At 45.0% G+C, this 20,397-nt stretch overlaps 1 protein-coding gene across 7 annotated transcripts in view; it reads right to left on the reverse strand.

Moving 5' to 3' along the window:
- Window positions 1-20,397, reverse strand: part of KIF21A (kinesin family member 21A) — an 89,227-nt gene that overhangs the window by 59,735 nt on the left and 9,095 nt on the right. The window lies entirely within an intron of this gene.

Consider the following 20,397-nt stretch of genomic DNA (forward strand, 5'->3'; position numbering starts at 1 on the left):
CTGAAAAGCAACTTACACGATTCATTTCAGATCTTGAAATCAGACTTCCTAAGTTTACCAAGCTTCTTCCTGCATTCATTGTGAAAAGGAATTTTGACAGCAACAAAAACATGAAAAAAAAGGTTGAAATAGTAATTTGGGAGCAGGGGCTCCCAAAGGCTAGATGCTATCTTAAATGAAAGACCCCTTGCTACGATAGCAAGGAGAAGGCTTGGCATTTCTTCCTTTCCTTCCTTGTCACAGTAAAAACACTTCTATGTAATGCTTGGTTTCAGCAAAGCAACATATCTTCACAGGAAAAAAGCAATTTTTAACAACTTCTAAAGGTGTGTCCCATTCCTCATTATTTCCCCACTGAGACAAATTCCAGCTTTTATTTCAGTTCATTCAGTTTCTGATAAACCAGTCTGAGGAGCACAGCCATCCCAGACTTCTTATACTCTGCGATTTGACTAGTTCCTCCGCATCAATACCCCTGCAGTACTGTCAAATCTGAATTCATGGACTAGCCGGGACGAAAGCAGGCTGTGGAAGTCTGTGCCTTGATTTGCTTAATGGTTAACTACCAGGAAGAAAAAACTCTGCCCAGCAAAACAACATATTATTCCAGCTGTAATTAACTAATAATTTGTTTATGGAATTGACTTTTAACTTTTTTTAAAGTGTTTCCAAGTTCTCAAAGCAAAACTTACTTTAAAAAAAACATGCAGGCCCATAAAGAGAGCAGAGAAGCAAGGCTATATATAGGGGCAATAAAACATCAGTACAGCAACATACAAAAAATCACCGAATGTTATATATAAATTCTCCATTTAAATCAAACCTCAGGTACCTATATATACCTCAGCGTTTCTACTTTCAGTTACACAACGCTCAAGCTGAAGATCTGTATACAGAGAGCACACTTTCAAGGCATATTTCATACCCTGTGCTTTACAGGCCACGTCTATATTCGTGTTTGGTTTGGGGTGGCTGTGCTCTTTTGAACCAAAATGCCCCCGAGTCCTTCACTTAGCTGGTTCAGAGCACAGAGCACTTGCAGTGTGCACAAATTACACCCCTTCCAGAGGAAACGAAGCCAAAACCCTCCTCTCTGGGTACATGAAACTTCTTCCAAAAACCTAATGGGAACAGAAGGGTCCAAAGCTGCCTGCTGCCCTACTGCGGCCGTGCCAGCACTTGCTGGGTAGGGAGAGCTCTCTGCATGCTCTGAATGAGTGGGCTGTGGACCAGTTTGAATTATAGCACCAAAAATATATCTCAATTCAGGTTAGAAACATGCTGTCCAAATCACATCACCTATTTTATTATCATTATTATTTTTATTTCGGATTAGGACTTTTTCCACTCTGGGATGTGCATCTGTATCAGGAGTATTTTTCAGAATTTTTATTCTAAAATCTTCACTGTATCCCACTATATGACACTTCCAAGAACAATTTTTTGTAAGGTTTTCTGCATATTAATTGTTTTATAGATAGTAAATTGCCAGCAGAAGATGTGTCCCTCGTCAGCATACCCTCTAGTGTGGAGTTGGAATTAAGCAAACCTTTGAAAAACATCATTAAAGGAATGACTGTATGATGTGTAAAATAAGCATAAATATTCTAGAAATTGTATTTGCATGTAAGGACATGGAGTGTATAATATAGGCCACGTATTCTCTATTGCAGAATTATTTTTTTATTCTTTCAGTGAAATAATATGAAAAATAATTCAGGAGTTGCAGAGCTCCTTTGCTAGGAAACAATTTCATCCAAGTGGACTTGCATCCACTAATCACAAAACCTGACAAAGATGTACATAAACTTTTGGCAGTGCTAATTTCTTCTAAATTAAAGAACATTCTGTAATAAAGTAGCTTTTATTTCTAGGTAGCAAGAGAGGAATTCATCACATGCCTTTCCAAAAAAGCATCCTACACAAGTGGAAAACGGAGCAAACAAACCATTGCAGCACCCTGCCTCTAGCATGCAATGGGCAGAAGCTGCCAGCTAGGTGGGGTATGCTGCTGCTGCTTTAGTTTAATGCCTTGATGTCAGTCAGAGGGCAAGCTGCTTTTTCAGACTAAGCACTTATTCTTTCGCTAATCTAGTGAATTCAGCAGAAAGGCAATCAATTGTTCTTCCGAGCATGAACTCTGAGGGCTCCTGAAGTTCCAGAGGTACTCCTCACATTGCTTTCCAGTACAATGAAGCCAAAAACCTTCTATAAAGATCAAAATGAAAAACACATTCTCAAAATTAAGTAACTTTCTGTGCATCTCAATCACGCAACTTGCCCCCCAGTTCCCAAAGGCTTTTAGCACTGACTTGTAGAATGAAGTCTGACAAATAAAATCTAGTTTTTCTTCACATATCTTCATTGTTTTGTTTTGTTTTTAAGTTTCAAAATTAATTTCCTACATTGAGGAATTAACGCAGTTATGACAGGTGCCAAATAGTGTTCTCCCCTCTAATGCTAGGTAAAGGCTCTAAACGACCACAACGGGGAACCGTATGCAAAAAATATCACAGGTTTGCGTGAGTCACAGAGGTGACAGGACTGCCAAGCAAGCAGTTTTGATGCCAGCCCGCAAAGACTTCCCACGAGAGCCCTCCCAGTAAGGAGCCCTCCTAGTGAGCTCCCCAGCCTGTGAGCGGGCAGCACCTCCGAGCACCCTGCTGCCACAGAGCCCAGCGGCACAGCAAGCTGCAAGGGCTCACGTGTGGCCACAGCTGGCCTGCAGCAAGATGCTACTACAGAGACCAGCAGAGCTGATGGAAATTTCTGTCACAACCAGCAGCTTGTCCTGGGCGAGACACCTCCACTGGGATAGCACAGCATCCCTCCCTGACTTGCAACTAAAATTGAAGGCTGTGCTAAGCAAAAAAAAGCAATGCTGCATTAGGACACATATAGAAGGAAAAACAAAGCAAGATTCTCCAGGTCAGGGCAGCTTCTCCCTGAAGGGCTGCCTTCCCTGTACGACTTCTCTTACAGACTGTCCACGGCGTAGGAAGGTTGCACCCGGAGATCACAGCTGTGACAGGTTTGAAAGACATCTTTCCCAAAAAGGATGTACAGACGAGATCCTCACCCATTCCGTGATCTGTTCAAGGGATACTTCATGCTCTGATACCCATACAGCTCCCTTGGTAAGTTTAGCTCCACGAGGAGTTTAATGAGTGAGCACCAAATGTCTCGGCTGCAGCCTGGTTTATGAACTGTGTGAGTGGGTTACCTGAACGTCGTGGCTCTCAAAAAGCCTTTCCAGCTGCACTGAACGTGTGGTCTGGCAAGTCTTAGTCCTCATGCAGGTCAGCTTCTGCTCTAGCACTGCCTACAGGAAAATTTCCCCCTCCCTCCCCGTCCCACACATCAAATAGGAAAATGATTTTTCCTTCTGCTAACAGCCAAAATTTTCTCCCTCTCATGTCTCAATGTCAGCAAAGCAGGCAGCGCCCACACGTAAGATGTGAAAGGGTTCATTTTGGTCATCTCTATTTGCCCAGTTCCCAGTCTGGCAGTCTGCCACTGGGATTTTTCTCCAGGACCAATATGATTTACTCATTTCATCTTCGACGTGGCCCCACCTCACCTGTTTTTCAGGCCACTCTCTTAATTGTACACAATTGGGTGTTTTCTGCCTATTTCCAATCACATCTCCTTAGATGTGGCAGCTTCCCAAACAACATTTCACCTCGCATCCTTCCCTCGCCTCCTCTCCAAAGCAGGAACACACCCAACCCTTGTTTATATGTGCTTTGCAGCCTCCGGGCCACACACATCAATCTTAATCCCCTAAATCTATTCTGCCTCAGCACATCGGGACAAGCTGTCTAATTAGGGAGAGCTAAACTATCCAGTGGTGGCACTGTAATGCACCGTATTGTCCCGGCACTAATCTCACAGTAGGATAGGTACAAAACGTCGCTGCTAAGACATAAATATTGCATCTGGAGCCGATCCACATCATACAGGTCGGGGACTATAGCCATCACTGGGTCAATACCCTGCGTTGTGCAAGACACCGGGCTTCCCAGACTGAATTCCTGTTTAAACCAGATAATATCATAATATCCCTTTGAAAAGCATCATCTCTTGGTTTATTTCTGGGGATGGAAAACCGTCCCACTGATTTAAACATATATTTATTTATATGGCATACACACACACACATATACTTACAGCTACTCTCTGCTCAGTGAAGAATCTCCCCATTATCTAATTTCTCCCCCAGGAAAAATTATTTTGCATCTCCATGGGAAGCACTGCAAACATTTGGCTGCTGTAACAAAGGGCAACAATCACAGCAATTACTGTGTGCCTTCTCAGCACATGGACGTAACAGCAATAAGCTAGTAAGAGCTTCTGAGAGTGACCTATAAAGGGCAAAGAATCAATTTTTCCTTGTTTTAAAGAAAAGTCAAAAGTTGTGTATTGGAAAAAAGAAAACATAACAATGATGCCATGTAAAGTTCCTTTTTATTAAGCTCTGCAGTGGGGAAGGGCCTGCTTTCACCTTGCTCTGCAGAGCGTAACTCCACACATCGCTCCAATCTCACATAGCAGGAGGTAGGAAACAAACTGACCTGAACACCCAAGAGCCTCCAGTGCTCGTCTCTTAAAATGTCAAGCTTCATACAGAAAGTCTCACCTGTGAGTACGTGAACTATTAAATCCAGGAGCACCTACTAAAACTGAATGAGGTGCAGCAGGCAGTGTAACCCGGGAAACAAAACCTCTCCAAAACAAAGAAAAAAAAAAACTTCTTCCTGCCATTGCTTTGGCCTCGCAATTCCCCCTCCTTTCTGTTCCTCTACATTTATACTCATCAAATCAGCCCCATTAAACATACTCTTTCACCACAAGGAGGGCGTAAGGAAAGCCAGAGATTTCATCCCAGACACCTAGTACTTCTGCTTTTCTGTAGTTTTGCTAGCACGCACAGCTTGCTTGTTGCTGTATTTATTGGCATTTCAAAGGAGGCCACAGCTACAGCATGTGAATGAGTTCATCTCAATCAGCTGAACAGAATATTAATTATTTACCTCTCAGTGAGGTTTAAGGATATGGGAAAAGCTGTCCTGTGACAAACGCCAGGTCTACCTCTTACAGAATAACAATCATTAAGGTTGGAAAGCTCTCCCAGATCACCTTGTTCAACCACCCCCCAGCACCAATGCCACCACTAACCCATGTCCCCAAGCACCACGTCCAACCTCTCCTTGAACACCCCCAGGGACGGTGACTCCACCACCTCCCTGGGCAACCCGTCCCAGTGCCTGACTGCTCTTTCTGAGCAGAAATGGCTCCTCGTTGCCAGCCTGAACCTCCCCTGGCACAACTCAAGGCCATTCCCTCTGGTCCTGTCACCAGTTCCCTGGGAGAAGAGGCCGACCCCCAGCTCCCCACAGCTTCCTTTCAGGTAGCTGCAGAGAGCAATAAGGTCTGCCCTGAGCCTCCTCTTCCCTACACACAACACCCCCAGTGCCCTCAGCTGCTCCTCACAGGACTTGTGCTCCAGACCCTTCACCAGCTTCATAGCCCTGCTCTGGACATGCCCCAGGGCCTCCATGTCCTTCTGGTGCTGAGGGGCCCAAAGCTGACAGGCCCAGGAACAAGCCTACTGGTTCCTATCAGCAACCATCACCAGTTAAGCGTTTCTGTTCCAGTTGCCAGCCCATCTGAGCACAAGAGGCACCACCCCTCAATGTCCCATGTAAACACAGGCTGTGGTAACGTGAAAATGGCGGTCACGTGTAAAAATGCTTTTCTTCAGTGAGTTGTTGCTCACTAACCCATAGCACAGATGCAGTTCTGTAACGTACTTCTCAGCATTTCCAAAGAGGATTTTGGTAGCCATTAACACAAATATGTTTCCAAGAGCTGGTTTAGTGAGTTTTTGCCCTGCTTTTTTACTTCACAAACATGCGTGTACCAACACCCCAAGTCTTCATAACGAAGAAGTGTGACACTGTTGCAAGTCATTGCCTTCTCCTCCAACCTATCTTGTTTTGAAGTAATAACACAATGTTTTTTTTATGCAGTACTTTAATTTTGAATGAATGATGAACAACCAGCCCTATAAACAAAAGCATGAGGCAAATTCCAGGAACCTCTGGAACACGGTGCCATATCCGCAGAAGGATTAACTCTGTTTCTGGATGCTTTAATCAGCGCTATCCAGAGGCATCGATCGATCGGTACCATTAATACGGAACTGCACCAGACATAAAGCTATTATAACCTACAAAAGGCACGCTCACACTACAAACACTCAGCCCATGGGGATTTAAGGAGGTGCTGCCCAGCAGCCCTGAGCTGGCCCAGTCCCAGGTGACCCCCCCAGGGTGAAGGGGCCCCCAATTCCCATGCCCCCATGGCAAAGCTGCTCCCAGCCCAGGCAGCGAGCTTTAGCTCCCATGTGGCTGTAACTCTATCGCTCTTACGTAAGGTCTGGGCACCGCTCCCACCGGTGTTTCTCCGAGAAGTTGCCATGGCTGCTGTGTCTACCCCGAGCTCGGCGCTGCCAGCTTGTCTTACATGTGCCCAGGGCCCGGGGAAACGGGGCAGGGTCTGGGTGGGACTCAGCCGAAACTCACACCGCGTCCCTGCACAAGCAGGAGCGAGGCAGAGGTCTTGCACGTGTGCCAATGCCTCCTGCCTTCAGGTACCAGGGAACCTGCAGCCATGGCATGTAGGGATCTAGATGAAATTTTTATTTGCTGGCTGTGCTGGGGAATAAAGTCTTCCCGGATAACTCCTGGATGTAATCATCTGCTCAGAAGCATGGCAGATGATAAAGCAGAACATATGTGGTCCAGATTTCACTCCAAGATCTTATTAAGGTACTGATAAATAGGAATCAGCATCCCTTCGATCCACGTGTAGCCATTAAACACGGCCATTAAGCCAGGAGCTCAAAACACTCAGCAAAATCAGGCACTAAATTACCAAATGGCCTCTGAGATGTGATGTTTTTAATAGATTGCTTGTTTTACTGCAGACGAAAACCAAAAAGGCAGGCAGGATATTTTGTTTCAGTGCTGCAGACTGTCACTTCCAATTCCCGAGTAATGAGAAGGCAACAAATGAACAGCTGGAATTAGATGTAAGGGAGGAAACAAACCACTGCCCTAACTAGATTTGGCCCACTCTCCCCTGCTGCAAGCAGTCTCTACCTCTGTGGCTACTTTTTCTTTTTGAACACAAATTTAATTTCGTAAGACAATTACCCTGCTCAGCAGCTTGCCTCTGAGCAGTTCCCCGACCCGTTCAGTGCTGATTTTGGGATCATGCTGGCAGTGCCAGGTGGGCTCCTGCCTGCTCGCCAAGGCCCCGCACAATGGCTGCGTCTCCGGGCAGTTGCTATCGCCGGCCAGAGAACAGCCAAGCAGTCTGATTTCACGTTAATTCTTGTGCAATTCTCTAACAGTCTAGCAGGCTTTGCAACCCAGATGGCATCCTCAGGCTGACAGGCACAGTCATGTGCTCCTGCCAAGAAAAGAAAACCTAGGGGAGGGGAAAAGCCTAAGTCTGCTCCCACACACACCTCCCACTGCCCCTGCCCTCCCTGCCCCGTCCCTCGCTCCCACCGAAGGGATAAAAGCTCCTCCAGTGATCTCGTAGCCCTCTAATATATTATAGCCTTATAACATGAACGAATGCTTTCATCCAGAGCTCCTTCTTGTGTTTTCCCCTGGCCTAATTTACTCTCCAGGGAGCAGAGAAAGCCACAGCTTTCGAGAACAATTTGACTTTTGAGAGCGAGAGAGAGGGACCGTGTGGCAGGATTTGTGCAGGCTCTGGTTATTTCTAGTTCAAGGCAAGGTCAGCAGCGATGGAAAAGCAGCATGACAATAAGCTCCAAATGCCTGCCAAGCACAGAACTGGCATGCTCTGAATCCGAGAGCAATTGGGTTAGAGCTGAACTGCTAATGGAAGTAACATTTCCACGGCAAACAGATTGCTAAAAAAACCAAACTTGTTCTACTGTGCCACTTGCCTTGTTTTTTTTTCTGAATATTTAGTGTTATATGCGTCACCACCCCCAGAAAGTGAATGCAGAGATAGTAACACAACAGCACAGCTTGAAGCTACATCAGGGGAGGGTCAGGCTGGGGGTTTGGGAAAGGTTCTGCACCCAGAGGTGGTTGGGCACTGGGACAGGCTCCCCAGAGATGTGGGCACAGCACCAAGCCTACCAGCATTCAAGACTTGTATGGACAGCACTCTCAGACACATAGTCTGATTTTGGTGGTCCTGTGTGAAGCCAGGAGTTGGACTCGATGATACTTGTGTCTCTTTTCCAGCTCAGGACATTCTACGGTTCTAACATATTAGAGAAAATTAGATCTAAGCAAATCCAGTAAAGATTAATTTATGAATTAAGACTCAGCATACTTATGGTCTGTTACCAAGAAACGAAACAGAGCCATGCCTTCCTAAAACCAAATTAATTTCCTAGCAGACGGGAATACAGGCACACCTACACCACGCAATAAATCCGCGGGACGGAGATCAGTCCTTCCCATCCTCGAGTAAACACACTGCAGGGCTGAGATGACTACAGACACCTGATGCCCACAGAGCTAATAAGCCTGGAGAGGCTGTCTGTCCTCACTGGGGAGCACAAATAAGTACATTTAGAGATTAAGAAGCATGAACAAGTATTTCTGCTGTTACAGTATGGTAGAACAACAGCGCTCATACTGTGAGCTTGGTAGGCTGAAGGTCTGGACGCTGCCTTGTACCAAACACATCGACATTCCCCGAAACAGTCACGTCACTCACAAACATCTCCACTAGTAAGGTTTAACCCTGAGAATAAAGTCTTTTGCACCTCTTAAGAATGGATGAAAAAGGAACTGGACTTGGTGCTTCGGGACACAGGTTAGTGGGTGACGGTGGGAGGGGGATGGTTGGACCAGATGATCTTGGAGGGCTTTTCCAACCCTAACAATTCTATGATTTTAACTCCAGAAGGTGATAGATCATTTTAGCATTTATTTTTGAGAAGTATCTTCCAGAGTTTTCGAAAACCTTACCCATGCTTTCACCTTGCTAGGTCTGGGCATCACCCCAGGGGAATGAAATAGCAGAGGCATCCGAAGCACCTGGTTCAGGCACGAAGGGCAGGTCCCTTCCCTAGGTGGTCTGGGAAAGCCTCCCCCTCCAAAAGGCCTGTCTGAGGTCAAACTAAAACCTTCAGAGCCAAGAGAGGAAACATGGGAACAAGAAGGATTTGCAACCTAGAAGTTTACCCCAAGGAAAGCTGAGCCATCTGTGGCTCTAAGATTAGGTGACTGCTCCACACCACTGAAATCGTATCATCCATAGATGAGACGTATAAAGTAGCATCTTCATTTCATTGGTGCTGTCTCACATCACTCATTAGCACTGACAAGACTGAAGAATAGTTAAAAAAAAAAAATAAAAAATACTATTACAAAAAATTTATGGCAGTAACACCTGATGGTCACACTCCAAGAACACAAGGGTCACATAACCAAAAGGAAAGAGGAAAGAAGGGTCCTTTGGAGTGTCCTCAGACACTCAAGAACACAAAGAGAACAAGCAGTCAAACATATCTTCCTGCAAATAAGCTTTCATGAGGAAATCAATTCCATATGAAATGGAAGATTTATCTGAAAAAAAAAATACATTTTCTTTCTTCCAAAATTTAGCTTTAACAATGAAGTTAGCTCCTGCTCTGGAGCACGTAGCAGTAAGAAGTGGTTGAGCCAGGCTGCTGTTAACACCGTGGCCTCGCTGTTAGGCAAGCAGGGCACTACCAGGAAATCAACCTTTTGTAGCATCTTGCAGGTACACAACTGAGCACTTACCAGAGATTAAATCTGCTAAATAAGTGTCATTATACGTAACTTAAGATGAAAAAAATTAATCAAAAGAGCTTAAGGAGGGCTTGGTGAAGAATGCAGCCTAGCCTAAAACTGAGTCATGATAATAGGCACTGCCAATATTTTAGAGAGATCGTTTCCGGATATTTTAAAGAGTAGGAATTCAGCTGAGCTAAAACAGCACTGGCAAAGTGATGTGGCAAATAGAGGTTATCCAGCCTCAAAAAACTCTAGGTACTGGTGCTTTACCAAGCTACAGAAAGTATAGCGTTTATACAGGTGTAAGGGGAAGAAGGGAAAGGAACGAATAAGTAGGCTGAGTGCCTAAGAACCTGAACTCATCACAGAGTTCAGGGATTTGGGGGTACCTGGGGTTCTTGTAAGCCAGGGCCCAATCTGCCCAACACATCCAAACACGGACAGGAAACAGCACCCCACTCACACAGCAAATGGGTATGGTGCCAGCTCTCCATAAAGTACACTTGTAGCTACCATATAATTACCGGAATAAAATTTTATTAAAATACAATTTCATGAGACACATGGTTTAAAAGCTATCGCCCACAGCATCACAGGATGCGGATGAATGAATTAATGTTGCCCACAGATATTTTCCATTGAAGGTACAGAATTGATGGGGGCTCAATTCTGGCTCAATTTCTGGTTCACAAGTTGTATGCTTCTACTTCCAGGGCAATGACACCGTATTTGCACCCCCAAAATAGAAAGCTTTACCTGTAGAGTCAAAGGAACAATTTTAAATATATAAATATATATGTAATTAATGCAATTAAATGATTTATTTTAAAAACAACTGCATGCATTCATGAACTTCCTCACATTTCAAGTTACCAACACTTCCAGGGAAATCAAGACTGAGTGCCGCAAGCATCCTCATTAATAAGCAGCAAACAAAGCAATGTTTATTCACTATAGGAAAATAGAAGTTTGAATATGAAAGATGAAACAAGATCATGTAAGGCAAGATCATCCAGATGACCAAAAATCTCAGCCATGCCAACACCAGGCTTCACCCGGTTTCTTCCTGTTAAATGAATGCCACTCTTGAAGACCACCGTCTTTTCAGAAGAGCTTAGTTCTTAAAAAAGACACACTCCCTATTATTTTAAACAAAGATAAAAGGGTTTCCTACATCTGTGGCAAAGGATAACTCCCAGTTGTCTCTTTCATCCAGCTTTGCCTTTCCTTTTCGCTAAGACCCACGCACCACCTATCCCCCCCACACAAGTACTCTGCCAGCCCCTAGAGCTACAGGCCAGAAATTACTGCTTGTAGTACAGCAGACTTGAAAATTGGTTTTATTTCATTCACCTCTATATGGGATTATCTCCTCAGTTATATGTTCTTAAGTCTGGGGCAGTTGGTTGCTTTAGACCTAGAGCAACAGGTCCAGGAGTTACACTTCCCCAATTTCACATAACTCTAAATAAACAAAATGTTTTTGACGTGCTTATTATAGCTAAAGCTACAAGCCATATCCCAAGTAATTACAGTTAAATAATACCATAAAAGAAAAAGGAGGATCACATCAATTAAGAGAAAATTGCAAGTCATCGTTAATTATTACTGAAATGACTGCTTACCTAGCACTGTTAAAATAGCAACTAGATACTTCACAACAGGATAAGAGAGCTAAAAACCTGTGTTTTAGTAAGCTGCTCTGAACAGTGCCTCCGTTCTTATTTTTCAGTGTAACACGCTTGGAACAAAATCCATTGCATGACTTTTATGCCACTCCCTACTTAAAAAAAAAAAAAACTAAATAACCCACCAGTGTTGTATCCACAACACCCGATCCACTACGTTCCAAAGCAAACTGCAGAAAATTTCTTCATGTGTATTGTCGACTGTTTCTAACGAACAGAAGTTGCCCTGTTTCCAGACAGAAGGTGGACTGTTTAAGCAGTGACTGGAAGTCCTGAGCTAGTAAATCATAACTGTGCAGTAAGGAGAAAATAACCCACCCCGTTTAGTACTATCTATTTTTAAATTTGCAAAACAAAGGCACAATATTATGCACCCTCTTCAGTCCTTTTGGTTTAACTGTACGTTTTTATATGCCTGAATGGCAAATCCCAACTCATTATTTCCTTCACGTCTATTTGCAAGGCTGCAAAAACATCCACGTTAGCAGCAACAGCATCAAAAATTCAATACAAATTGAATCCTTCTGCTCCAACGCAGCAGCACTGCGTTCACCTGGCTGCTCTTGGTCAGCTTCGGATGATGCTTTAGAAGAAAGCCTCTGAAGTCAGTTGGAAGGCAGCAATTTGGGGAACTATGCTAGAAATGCAGTAGGTAACATTTTTCCATGCTGAGTCATGCTCTGAATTGATTGCTCAGTACAAGCTGGATGCTCTTTTGCTGCAAGCAAGCATTTCAGGCAAACGGGAACTGACAGTCCCCAAACTTTTCATCTTCATTTTCCACTTCCCAGCCCCCAGCAGTTGAGATATTTGGGAGTCTCTTGGTACCAATTCTAACATCACCCATTAAGTTTCAGCCAGGTGCAAAATGTGGCAGAACAAAAGATTATGGTCTGTAGTTAGCCCAAATGCACACTGATTTTGGATGGGGGGAGGAACTTTATGTGAAAGCCAGTTTCCACACACAAATTCACATCCCAGTGCCAGTGGGCAGCCAGCTCTGCCTCTGCAACATTGGCACCAAGGGACAAGTTGCCCTTATTTCACATCCTCAGCCCCTCACCCTCTCTGCAGCAAGTCATGCTGAAGGACTTTCCAGACACCACGTACACTTCTCACAGAGACAAACACCTACGGCATGCACTCAGCTTTTTGTTAAAACAGTTCTGGCAGAAAACTGGGAATTTGACACTTATTACCTGACTGAAGTTAAAAATGTGATGCTTTGGTATTATACCTACCAGTTCTCCATTAAGAGTTAAAACTATCCAAGTAGCTCATTGACTGCGATATCCCACATCACTTGAGCTAGCACTGTGGATACACTGTGGATAGGATCTAAAAAGCAGTAGGTAGGTACTTCCCTGCTACTGGTTCTGCTTTAAACAACTGAGCCTCACTGCTGGGCCAGCGCAGATGTTAAGTATTTTCTGCTTCACGTTCCAGCCGTAGGCTTAATTTTTCATTAAGGCTCAGATCAGCTTACAACTCCAGCCAGAACTATTAATGCAAGGGCACTTTGAAAACACCAGCCATCACACGGTTACTGTCGCACAGACTAAAGGCAATTCTCTCCATTTCGCTCTGCGTGCAGGGGAGGCTCTGCCCACGGCTCAGGAACAATCCTACCCCTCTGTGCACAGCTGCAGCCCGGCCGCGGCTCTGCCCACCTCCCGCAGCTCCGGCACATACAAAGCAGCAACACCTGATCCCGGGAGCCTTCTGCCTGCTCAGCTCTCGGCTGCAGCTCCTTGGGGACGGAAAGAAAGGTCTGTCCTGACAAGCTTCTTCAGGGTCAAAACGCAGCTCTTTGTCCTGAGTGAATTCAATCAGCATTTCCTGGCACGCAGTATTTGATGCCGTACGCTTCCCAGCTGCTCTCAGAAGCCATGGATGCAAATCACTTGGGGTCTGTCCACAGAACAGTTTGTAGCTGCCACATGCACTGCGGGTAGAACAGGCACTTTCAAAACAAGCATTTTTATAAAAGCTGGTACAAATCGCCTCAGAAATTTATGATGTCAGTTACTGTCTCCTTTGCAGCACATCAGGACCACAGGACCAGCTGAGATGGCTGGGGTCCCAACCACAGAGCTTGTGACCAAACGTCTTGTTCCATATGGGGGTGGTTGTCCCCCCGTACTCAGCTCTGGTAAGGCCACACCTCAAGCACTGTGTTCAGTTTGGGGCCCCTCACTACAAGAAGGACATGGAGAGGGCTACAAAGCTGGTGAAGGGCCTGGAGCACAAGTCCTGTGAGGAGCAGCTGAGGGCACTGGGGGTGTTTGGTCTGGAGCAGAGGAGGCTCAGGGCAGACCTTACTGCTCTCTGCAGCTACCTGAAAGGAAGCTGTGGGGAGCTGGGGGTCGGCCTCTTCTCACAGGGAACTGGTGACAGGACCAGAGGGAATGGCCTCAAGTTGTGCCAGGGGAGGTTCAGGCTGGCAACGAGGAGCCATTTCTGCTCAGAAAGAGCAGTCAGGCACTGGGACGGGTTGCCCAGGGAGGTGGTGGAGTCACCGTCCCTGGGGGTGTTCAAGGAGAGGTTGGACGTGGTGCCTGGGGACACCGGTTAGTGGTGGCATTGGTGGTAGGGGGTGGTTGAACCAGGTGATCTGGGAGAGCTTCTCCAACCTTAATGATTCTGTGATTCCTCTGAGCCCTTAACACAGGACAAGGTAAGAGCTCCTTTGACTTAAATTGGACTTAAAACAGCTCAGTGCAGGAAGGGAGATGCACACCAGGCTTTCCAGGACTGATACCTACTATACCAAAGTAGGTATTTTGCTGGGAGGACTATATGCATTCACAAGAAATGAAGCAGTAATGGCTTACTAATAGCACACAGAGGCCTAGGAAGGTCTTACATCTAGGGCCTTAGGAGGCTTTTGTAAAGGCACACACACAGAGTTAGAGCTGATCCGGGCTTTTTCCTCACCAGCCCGAAGAAGCCCAAACACTTGCTGTTACAGCAAGCTCCAGCCATTGCAGCACTGATGGCAATGAATCGGCCAAGTGCCTCCCACAGCTGTACACAAACAATGTGATTTCCACTCAGGGGATGAGCTCGGCTTCCACCACATCCTAACCACTGCCACCTCCACCGTGAGGCTCAAAAAAAGAACACAAATCCCATAGGCATAACAAAGGCCCAGTGTTTTGGCTAGCTCTGTTTCCATTTAAGATAATCTCCCTTAGCAGCATCAACGAAGTTTGATAGATGGGGAGAACAATGTAGAAAGCTGTTTATTCCAACATATCAGGTATTTAGAGAGAAAAGTGGAATGTTTAGGCAAAATTTCTTAAGATAATTCACATTTTAGACAGATTACCTGGCAGTATTAATCAAGGTCCTAAAAGAGCATTAGCAGATCAGTGCTATTCGTTTTTTTCTGGAATTTGCAGATCTCTGAATTAGTTTGTTATAACTCTTGCATGACAGGCTGCTTGTACAATTTCAGTGTCAAAGCTGAAGAGAAAAGTTTTTGCCCTGTTTTTACTTGTAATATTTGGCTAAGTCATGCTATTCAAAAAAATATCATTTGGTTTAACTGATTTCACTGCTCAGTCTTAAATAAATGCTAAAGCAAGGCACAACAATGGCAAAGGTTCCTTCAGTTATTAAAAAAAAAAATCTAAAATCTAATTTTAAAAAAAATAAACAGTTCAGCAGATGGAACCACCTTAAGATCCTCCCCGAAGTTTGCTTTCTCCCTAGTTTCACCTATAGACTTTGCTTGCCCAGGCCTTATCGCTTGACTTCTGTTTACACAGAAACACAAAACGCTGTCATCAGATGAAGCGCAACTGCAGTGCGGCCCTTATATAAGCCTCATCACATGAATAATTAGCAAGGCCCATGGAGAACTACAAAGAGGTTATTTCTCAACCATACTTACCGGAGTTAACCATTGCCAGGCCTCTGAATTTAGAGCCGGTGGCCTAAGAAGGAGAGCAAAACAAGTTGAAACTAAATGAGCCAGAGATTGAGAGCAGGGAGCGGGATTATCTGGAGCTAAGGAAATGAAAGGAGAGGATTTCCCTGCCGTGAAGTTTGAGGTCAGGACTGTCTACACCTCATGCATGAGCATGCCTTTAACTGAAGGCATAATTGGATTCTCAATCAAATCCCGCTGTCAGGTGTTACACAACACGTCAGATAATCTTATCAGAGTTCATAGATCAAAAATGTACAAACCCCACGTTTTCTCTCTATACACCACCCCATCACCATCGTCGGAACCTGGGGTACCTCAGCCACTCACTCTCACCTCGTACCCTGCGTTTCCTAGCAGCCAAGGCAAAGCAGAGCATTTGGGTTGTTGCCTCCCAGGCCATGGCAGCACTGGGAGATTGTTGACTCCCCTCTACAGCAGCAGAGGGGCCTTGCCAAGGCAGCAGAAATGCGGCGACACCGACTTGGCAGCTGGAAGAAGCAGGGACACTCCACCTCGAACCTGGTGCCACAGCGGGAACAACCAGCAACACTTGCTAGAACCACATTTAAATGAAAAAAGGATCAAGAGAGAACCTGACACTTAAAGGCCCTTGTCACCTACCTTAGTTAACAATTCAAAACGAACAAACTAGACCAGGGTTTGTAAACAAGTGAGGAAAAAACTGACCCAAAAAAAAAAAAAAAAAAAAAAAGATTTTCCTTTCTAAGGAAAAACCTACAACCCACATAAATGATTTCCTTGTGCAATCTGCAGCTCTCCTGTGATTTTTGCGTCAGTCACAAGCATACTGAACTGAAGAAGCCCAGTATGTGATGGCACATAATTGAGGATATCCAGAAAGATCTGTGGATTAAAAGAAAGGAACAAAGCTCTGGTTGTCCTTCTTGAACTTTATAGACTTCACAATAAAAATGAAAAATCCCTGGTGCTACACTCTCTTTTTATTCCTACCTAGCTGGAGGGGAGGGAAGAGAGGGAGAGCTTTGAGGGTCCATATCCTTTGGGAACAAAACATTTCAGCTATTTACAGATTAAATGGAGACATCCCCTACATTTGTGGTGCAAGTGGACCCAACTCAAACAGACATCTCCCCAGCATTCATACCAAATAAACACTCAGGAGATGAGCTGATTGATATTCCACCACCAGAGCTGACCCTATAAACAGGGACAGGTGTCCAAAGCATTATAGCTTAGTCCTGTACTGAAAGAAAAAACAAACACCACCACTAAAACAAGTTACACAGATTATTTAAGCAGTGCCAGCTTTGGAAGAGAGACAGCCAGTGACCCCGAACTGAGCATTTGCTCATGCTGGCACACACAGCTGGGGACGCTGCTGTATGGAGAGGGACTCTGCTCAAGCAGAGATTGGCAGGATGAGGGGATGGTTTTAAACTAAGAGGGAAGATTTAGATTAGATATTCAGAATAAATTCTTCACTGTGAGGGTGGTGAGGCCCTGGCACAGGCTGCCCAGAGAAGCTGTGGATGCCCCATCCCTGGAGGTGCTCAAGGCCAGGCTGGATGGGGCTTTGGGCAGCCTGGGCTGGTGGGAGGTGTCCCTGCCCATGGCAGGGGGGTTGAATTGGGTGGACTTTAAGGTCCCTTCCAACCCAAACAATGCTGTGACTCTGTGATACAGGTCACACATGGCATTGCCCAGCTCATACATCCAGACAGTTCCCAGTACTGGCAACAACTGTAGCACTGCTCTCTCCAAGATAAAAAAAAATAAAACAAACACCCTTGAACACAAAAGCTCTTTCAGCTATTTCTCCCAGCAGCAGGTTATAAGTTACACATCAAGTATCACTTTACATCGACCAACACCAGTGCTCACATGCTAATAAATCCATCAGTGGATGTTTTTGCCCACCAGTTTTTCTTTTGGTGCTTTCCCCATCTACATCTAAGATCTCCAGAGACAGAGCCTTCAGCCTCAGAGGACAACCAGACAAGGAGAATAGATTTCTATAATCCAATTCATATATTGCACTAAAAGTAAAGTGACTCAGAAGGAAAATGTCTCACAATGAGCTGAATGCATTAATACCTGAAACCCTGGGTTATGATACCTTAAATTCATGCATTAAACTGGGTGGCTCTGAGGGGTGGCATTCAAAACCATTTTGGAGGATCAGACATTCAGAAGCTAGAGACAGATCTTGTCAAAATGGGAGACAATGAAGCAGCCAACAGAGCATTAACTGTCAATGAAGAACCATGCCAAAACCCCACATCCCACAGAAAACAGTGAGAGTGACTTAAAGCCAAATGTACAAGATTTGTACACGAAATACAGCTATTACCTCTAAACCATGAATGCCTTAATGCATTAAATTCAAATTACAGCAGTGTTGCCTATTTTGAACAGAAAGTGGGTGAACAGTCAGGATCCCAGAGTTCACTTCTATGATCGGAATGGAAAAACACCCCAATGCCTCCTGATGCAGCTTTGGGGCAGAGGGCAGGCCCTCTCACACACAGGGCTGTGCTGCAGTGACCATCCCCTCTCTGCTGCGGGGGCACACAGGAGAGCTGCTGTCACCAAAAGGATGTTGAACATCACCAGCATTCTGCCCCACCTGACAGTCCTTGGTTGGGTACATGGCCTTCCCCAAAACAGTTTAAGCTAAAAGAGGAAATAGGCAAATATAAATTACAGAGTACACATAAAAATAAAAATAAAAGAGTCTTCTGGCTAGACCACGTCAAATTTCCTTGACATATCTGATAAGGCTGGTTAGTCAGCAGCATTTCCTAGTGGCAGCATGAGAAATCCGAAGTAGTAGATGTTGTCAAGGGAAGATGCAGATGTCAGGAGCTTCAAAGGACTTTCCCGGTCTCCCAGTACACGCCTCTGTGTCACACAGACTGAACTTCAACCAGACAGCTCGGACACGGATATCGGGCAGGCATCCAACAACACAAACCAAACTGAATGTTACTTTGCCCAGTGCTCGACAGTCGTTATGTCAGCACACAAATCCAGAAGGAAAAAAAGAAAATCAGACTCCTGAAAATTTAAAAATCCATTTTTCCAAGGACAGGATGAAAATGGATAATGAACAAATTATAACTAATTTCCTAAGAGTCATAAGAAACTGTTCCAAGATAAGTAACCAACGCTATGGTTGTATTCACAAGATTATCACACGCTTCATGTGATAAAGCAATGACTACTGCTTGCGTTGCTTTCCGACTTACAGGATATATGTTGAACAAACCAAAACTGAAAGAATGAAACCTGAATTGTCATGGGCAGGACAGGGAAACAATGACTATGAGATTGTTAAGGAAAGCAAGAGGATCTATAAAGCAACTAAACATTAAGCAGTGCTGGAGGTTAATTATTCTTGTTAGTCAGCTTGGCCAAAAGCATAAATGAGCTTAAACTGTGGCAAAGGTGCCTGCCAAGTATTCCCGCAGCGAGGAGAGGGAAGCAGATCGTTACCCTTCACTGAATCACATTGCAAAGGCCTCCACAGCAGCAACACCACATCTATCGTGACGTGGCCTTCAAGACCAGGGGTGGCAGGGACTAGACTTCAGAACAAAAAGGATTTATTAACCATGCAAACCAAAACAGAAGCCCCCACTGCTTCATGCTGGGGATGCTTACAACACGTTACCTCCCAACAGCCGCCATGTCATCACCACCACTGTACGCCCATCAGTCTGCCGAGGCCCTGCTATGTCCTTCGTACTCAGAACCCATCAGGAGAAGAGGCTGGGGTTCCTTTGCTGAAGCTCTCCCCCATGTCTCACCCTTCTCAAGACTATACATTATATGTTCAAGATTATATACTACAGTTCTTCAATACCTTGCTGGCTTTTAGCTCTTGCCTGTTCTCTTCCAGTACCTGCAAAGATGACCAAGACAACCAAGCCAATGTCCTTACTGAGGCTGTGCTGGTTTTACGTGCTGGGCAGCTAAACACTACAACCGCTCTCTCACTCCCCTTCCTTAGATGAGGAGAGGAAGAAGTAAAGCAAAGAACAACTCACGGGTTGAGATAAGGATCATTTAATTAAAGGGAAATAATAATAATAATTAATGATTATTATGAACTAAACAATTTAACTAAAGGGAAATAAAAAGGGAAAGGGGAAAAGGGAAAAAAAAAAGGAAGGAAAGCAAACAAATAAAACAAATGAAGGCTATGTGGAAGTGCAGAGGAAAGAAATTACTCTCTGCTTCCCACAAATGAGTGATGCTTGACCATGTCCTTGAAGCAGGGCCTCAACGCACGCAGCCGGTGTTCGAGAGGAGGACCAACGTTTTCCCAACGAGAGCCCACCCCTCCCCTCTTCTCCCTGTTTCCACCTTTTATTGCTGAGTGTGACACCACATGGTATGGAATATCCCTTTGGTTGGTTTAGGTCAACTGCCCTAGTGATGTTTCTCTCCTCACTTTTTGCCCACCCCCTATGAGGGTTAGAGAGAGGCCCGATGCTGTGCCACTGCTGCTCAGCAGTAGACACAACACTGGTGTGATAACACTGCTGTTCCAGCTACAAGTACAGAGTACGGCACTGTATGGGCTGCTGCAGGGAAAGTTAACATCCCAGCCTGACCCAGTACAGAGGCTTGAGAACAAGAGACAGTAGTCAGAAACTAAAAGGAAGAGACTTCCCAGTGTGGTGTAAGGAAAACATTTCCCCATGAGGACAGCCACGTATTGGCTGCCCAGAGAGACCAAGGACTCACCATGCTTGGAGGTTTTTCCAAGACCCAATAACTCAATAGAGCCCCAAGCAACACGGCCTGAATTTAGTTTTGAGCCTGCTTTGGTTGGAAGGTTGGCTCTGATGACCTCCCGAGTTCCTTCCATACTTGAATTAGTCTGAGCTTACCCTTCCAAATTTCCAAAGCTTTATTGTTAATGTGGACGTTGTCAAACTTCTGTAAGCATATCGTGGCC

The sequence above is a fragment of the Netta rufina genome (assembly GCF_964035555.1).
Source record: "Netta rufina genome assembly, chromosome: 1".
Classification (NCBI taxonomy): domain Eukaryota; kingdom Metazoa; phylum Chordata; class Aves; order Anseriformes; family Anatidae; genus Netta; species Netta rufina.